Source organism: Saccoglossus kowalevskii, chromosome 14 (genome assembly GCF_978046115.1).
Source record: "Saccoglossus kowalevskii chromosome 14, keSacKowa6.1, whole genome shotgun sequence".
NCBI classification, from domain to species: domain Eukaryota; kingdom Metazoa; phylum Hemichordata; class Enteropneusta; family Harrimaniidae; genus Saccoglossus; species Saccoglossus kowalevskii.
In genome coordinates this window covers 20067941-20074313 of record NC_140654.1, presented here as the reverse complement: position 1 = coordinate 20074313, position 6373 = coordinate 20067941, and positions in this window count along the sequence as shown.

Sequence of the window (6373 nt, the reverse complement as noted above, 5' to 3'; positions counted from 1 at the left end):
AGTAGAGAACATAACATAAAAGTTGTATATTATTACAATGTCGTGGTACGCATCACAGTCAAAATGGTTTCAAAAACAATTGTGAGACAAATTGAAATATAATAATTTCTACGTATTCATTGGTGATTTTGTATTTGTATTGTGTATCTAATATTTATTGTATCGCAATGCAGTAATATACAAGGTCGTTCGAATATAGACGATACCATACTAAAATATAGGGGTGGAGTGCATACAAAAGATGTCAGGTCAGTACTTACGTCGAAAAGACAACTTAACACTATGTTGAAACTTGGGACACATTTGTTCAATATGAGGGGTGAGTTCATACGATGTTATTTCGTTTTTTCAGCACTCAGCATACCCCCACCCCGCCCTCAGAAAGTATATAAGCGTGACAAAGTTACAAGAACGGCCCCTATATCGTAAATGGTTCACTCCGACACATAACAGCTAGCATGGTTTAAATAATCCCTTTCGTTTGAATAACATGGCTTTTCTTTCACTGTGCAGCATGTTGGTCCGCCGTGTTAGAGACAAACATGTTCGACAAATACAACCAACACAATGCGGTTGAATTTCACAGAGTTGTTAAACGGTCAAGGTATCCACTAATTCTAATATTTATTTATTTATTTATTTATTTAATTGTATGGTTATAAATTGGAGTCCACATTTCTCTTGTTCATATTCAACTCTGGGGTAATGTGGTTCTTTAAAGGAACTATTATTATGTATTATTCCCCTGGATTGTAGTTTAATATTGTTTATGATCTAAAAAAAGCTTCACATTCAGCATCGTCGGCGATATTCGTAATTCGTCGTGTATCGTCGGTAATAACTACATACATATATAACTTGAACTAGTAAATAACAAACAGATAGTGAGCACAGTGGTCATATTTATTTGACAAGGACAAATCAACAAATTCCCCCAAAATAATTTTAATTATTGTGTCAGAATCGTGCAAGAAACGTTATTTTTAATGAATCTTATTATGGCCAAGGGTTGTTGATGCTGAAACTAATGTTCGGGTCATCCAGCGGTCATCACAAATTGAGGTCTAGGGTCACGGTTATATCTCTATACCAGACTATATCTATGTCTAAATAGGAAATAATAGCAACGTGTTTCTAAGATGCTCAGAATTCCGCTAAAATCGTCTTAAACCATGGCAAATCATGGTCGTTATCAGGTATTGACAATTCACTCCAACACGTACATCTCGTCTTCTCAGTGTGTCAATGTGAAAAAGTGTTTTTGACATTGATTGCAAACTGTTGTTATTTTCTGAGCGATGTCACGCAAAGTTCAGCATCGCGATTTTGTTTTTGTTTTTTCAGTATGACGATTGCAACTATTTTTCAGTGAACGTCAATCGACTTACTTGAGTTGCCTAGAAAGGTATTTGTTATATATTAAAACATACTGTAAATGTATTAATTATTCACTGGGTTTTAATTTCACTATTTTCGCTGATATTTTTTTTGTTATTTTCGCTGATATGTAAAATCCGCTAAATTAAATCTACGTGAATATGTAAAATAACAATACAACTCATTCGCAAATTCGTAAAAGTAAAACACATTGAATATGCTCAAAACAACAAAATAGTGAAACTAAATGTCAATGAAAATAAATGGTTTTACAGTAACTGTAAATGTCTTTTTTCTCAGTAATAAAGAAGAGAGAACACATATGATGAATACACTGCACTATTATCGATAAATCAAAGCGTTTCCCATTATTAAAGAATACCTGGCCCAGATTATAAATACAGCGATATTGATCATTTTCCGACAAGAAGAACAAAAACAGCGGGACTCGAGAAGAAAAGTGGTTTGCCATGAGTGATTATTGATATTTAATGACGTCATTGTGTACCTAGATATATTAGTACGACTATTTCTGTGGTACGTTTTTTTGGGGTTTTTTTTTTGCAATTAGTTCAATATTTCAATATATTACCATAGTCAACTTTAACTGGGTGTTGTCAACCAAGACGCGGTGCAACTTATATTAATATGAAAACAAACAATCCATATTAACATACACAAGCGTCACGTGTATGCAAAATAACATTGTACGTCGCCTAATAAACACATCTGCCACCTAAAAGAAATACTTACTTAATATAGTAGTGAATTGAAGTGCTTACCTTTGCATAGTCTCTGTTGCCATGGTAACAATGGTGTTGAGGGCGGTGGTCGTCGCGCCACATTCTATTCGATACGGAGCTCATAACGACATGCGTGTAAAATATATATGTTTACATGGAATTCGAACACGCGCTGCGCGAAGACCATCACCCTTCAATCTAACATTTTTCGTCTGCTTACATCTATTTTCTTCAGTTTTTTTTTATTTAAATTTACAGTCAAAATATTTTGTTTTTATCATTATTGTGACAAACCTTGGTTAGATATAAATTCACGAATTAAAACGGCAATAGCTGTAACTACCGGTCTCTCTCCGATTTTGATTTTTAATAAAACATTTTCTGTGTCATTAGTATCAATTTATATCGGCCAGCGCCAAACTTGGACAATGAAAGCATGGCCTGAACGCTATATACGGACTTTGTACATCATGATTGAATCACGAGCAAGTGAGAACAGATGGGCGCTAGATTTGTGTTCATGTCTCCAGAGGGCGCCATATATGGAAATTCAGTTTTGTCAAGCAACCCTCAGGGATAACAGTACAAGGTGATTTACCGGGTCCCTGGGCGAAATCATATCAAGTAGTCGCCATTTTGAGAGGTCAGGCCCCTCTTTTGCGATGCTATGGCTCATTTCCCATAATAGTGTGCGTCAGGTGTCATCATTTTATACGTTCACATTACGAGACCGATTTCAACGATGGCGACTACTCGACCATATATTTTCACATCACATTTTATGGGATATAGCCTTGTGTAGGATCACTTTTGTTTCTGCAAACAGGTCTAAAACAATATTTCGGTTAGTTATGTTCCTCTCTATGTGAATATATTCAAAGAAACAAATTTCCAAAATGACAGATAATTTAATTGATGAGTTGAATATTGGTGACGTAATAGTAGTGTTTGATACGTCACTAGATGAGTTAAAATGTTGTCAAATATCTTCACTAACGGCACAGGGAGCCCAAAAACTATGATCAACTGTACGCAGTCTCTATGGGGGGAGCGGCTGGTATCTAGTGTAAGAAATAGACAAAGGATGAAGGCTCCAGCGAGCTCATATTTTTTAAACTGGAAAAAACAGACGATCAGAATGACAAATAAAATCTATAAACAATACCAGGTTGAAGAATATTAGTTGCTCTTTCAAATTTCATTCTGATTTTTCGAGTTTAAAAAATGTGAGCTGACTCAGGCTGGAGCCTTCATCCCTTGTCTATTTCTTACACTAGACACCAGCCGATATCCCCCCCCCCATAGAGACTGCGTACAGTTGATCATAGTTCCTGGGCTCCCTGTGCTAATGGTTATTGACTTATGTCCGTGTACGTGACGTCGTAGAGTATTGCTGCCATCATACATTGATTTTCTGTAGAAAATACTGATTTCTGTCGATGGTGGCGCCATCGCGATCACTCAGCGTTTCCCTGTGACGCACAGAGGCGCAAGGTGACCAGAAACATGAATATTTGTTCTGGGCATGGCATGCTAAGATACATTTTCTAATTGCTTGTTTTAACTATTTTTGTCGTTAAGTCTCTTTGGCCCAATTGTGCCGTCAAATGATTGCGTGTTTTGTGGGATTCTGTGAACAACTCTGTGTGCCACCCAAATGAAATCCCAGAAACGTCATATCATAATATTCAATCCCGTGAATCGAAACTAGGAAACGAGACCAGGGATTTTGTTTACGCCCAATCGATACTTATACTTTAACGCCGACGGGGGAAATACGTCATAACAATTTGCAACCGTCCCACTGTGTCTAGGTTGAGTGGTGATATTCTTCTTTGCGAATCGTAGTGTGTATCTGAAGTAGAATGCAAAGTAACATGGTAACTTCACTGTCAGGGGAGGCCAATACACCATTGAACAAACTCGTACTAATGTACCTTCTATGGTGTCAACACAGGGTGAATCATTGTCATGTTATTTCCTGGGTATTCATAGTAAAGTAGACATAGTAAAATAACACTGTGGCTATATGGGTGCACTTATATTTCTCTGTATAGTCAGACGAATTTCTATTAAAACTTTCGTTTATTTACGCTCTTGTGTATCGTGCACCCTCTCTGGTAAGACCAACTTGTTTTGGATCAAGCCAGTTGGCGGTACTCTCATACATACAAATGCCGATATTCCCATAGCGAGACCGAGAACTGAAATAAACTTTGCGCCTAGTCTGGTACCTAGAGTATAAGAGACGACGGCTCCGGCGATCACTCATTTTTTAAACTGCAAAAAACAGACGAAAGAAAAGTTTAATTATTTTAATTTATTAAAAAATTCCAGTTTGAAGAATATCAGTTGCTCTTTCAAATTGTGTCAACGGCTAAGTTACTTTTACTTTAAGATTTTAGTAGAATAAGTCAAGAAAGCTAAACAGATTGACTCCATTCACGAATCCTGAGTGTGTATATGTACAGTTGGGCCGTGGTCGTTTAAGAATTCGTCATACACCAATCACAATACCAGAGCGGGGTCACGAATCAGTTAGCCTCGCGCCCTAGTTCGTACTAACCAGTGTTATGATTGGTGCGTGACAAATTCGAAATAGGCCATGTGTAGTTTCCTCGATAAGCTATGTGTAATTGCTATAGATAACTTGTAAATTGCTTTTGCTATATAACTGTTGCATATTATAAACTGGCATTGCTTCGGCTAAATATGGAGGTAAATAACTGTGGAATATTTTGTAAATCATACCTTAAACCTCGACTAAGACTGTGCAACTTCAGCCATGGCGCCTGGAGTTGACGAGAAGACGGCTCTTCCGTAACTATTGAAAAAGTTGGCCAAGATAGGGATCGAAACTGCCATTCTCGCGATTTCCGACGTACGTTCAGGGGTAGTCAAAAATTAGAAGGATTATCTCAATGTCAAGTGGACTGCTATGAATTATTCATGAGCAGAGAAAAAAAAACATATTTTTCTACATATATGACAACATAGCCAGGTGACTCCGACCACACTTACCATTCCGGCACCTTTCTATTGTTTCTATTTTTTACTTATAAAGCACGTTCAGATTCATAAAACAATCCAAGTAAAAAGTCTGTAAACATGATTACATGTTCTTCCAATTTGATTTACTACGACCCCCACCCCTAGGATACAACATTTCATGACATTATGCGACTCGCGAAATTCGTCTGTCGTGGAAATATGTTATGCAAGTATATTCTATAACCTCATCTATTACAATTGACACTCAACTACAAGCATTGGTATTACCAAAATATATTTACTGGTCGTGGTGAGCGACTCAACAAGGATACTGCCAAGAATGTAACTTCAAGATTCCAGTCAAAGAATAATACACCAAGATGTTCATCAACCGATTTATTTTGTTTTACATATCTCAGGAAAATGTAGAACAATTTTAAGCAATATATGAAAATTTATTTAAGGATGAAGGCGACTTAGCACTAAAGTTTTTTGACAATTTGGCAGGGACATTTTCTAAGAAAACTATGCGTAAAGATCCACGTGGTGACGCATTCAATATATTAAATGTTGTTCATGCATACGTGAATGAGCAGTTCAATTTTAAAATAATCAATATTGCGTCACTATTGTGTAAAGTGCCACAGGAGACACGATCTAGGGACAGTGATTTGTTTAAATTCACATTATAGTGTTTGATATAAATTCGAAGCATAGAGACTTTCACCGGCCGAAGCTAACGGGACTCAGTGTCGAAAACATGCGCCCGACAAACTTACCATTTAAATTCTACACACGTGACATATGTAATTGTTGTGGTTGGCTGACTATCAAGACTAAAGTTCGATAAGGAGAAATACTCATCTGTCTGGATGATGTGTAAGTCTGTTGTGATGGCAGAGAGAGTTGATAATGTCTGTTATATGTTATATGAGTCATCTGGTCATTAGTTACTTAGCAGCAATCAAGTGTTTTTATATGTTCTGGAATACCTCAAACACAATGCATAGCTACTCACCAATGCTCTTTCCAAACAGGTGGAGTAATTGAGTCTCCTTCCCGTTACAAGAATACTCTTCTGTTGGTACAACTCCTGCGCTAACATATGAATCTCATCAGTCATCTTCAAAACATCTTTCATCAGATCTATAGTAGGGTTTATGAGATGAGACATCAACAATCGCAAATCACAATTTAGAGAATACCGTCACTCCAAGTCTATGATCATTATTGAAACCCAGTATCCAGTAAAATGTTGAGTT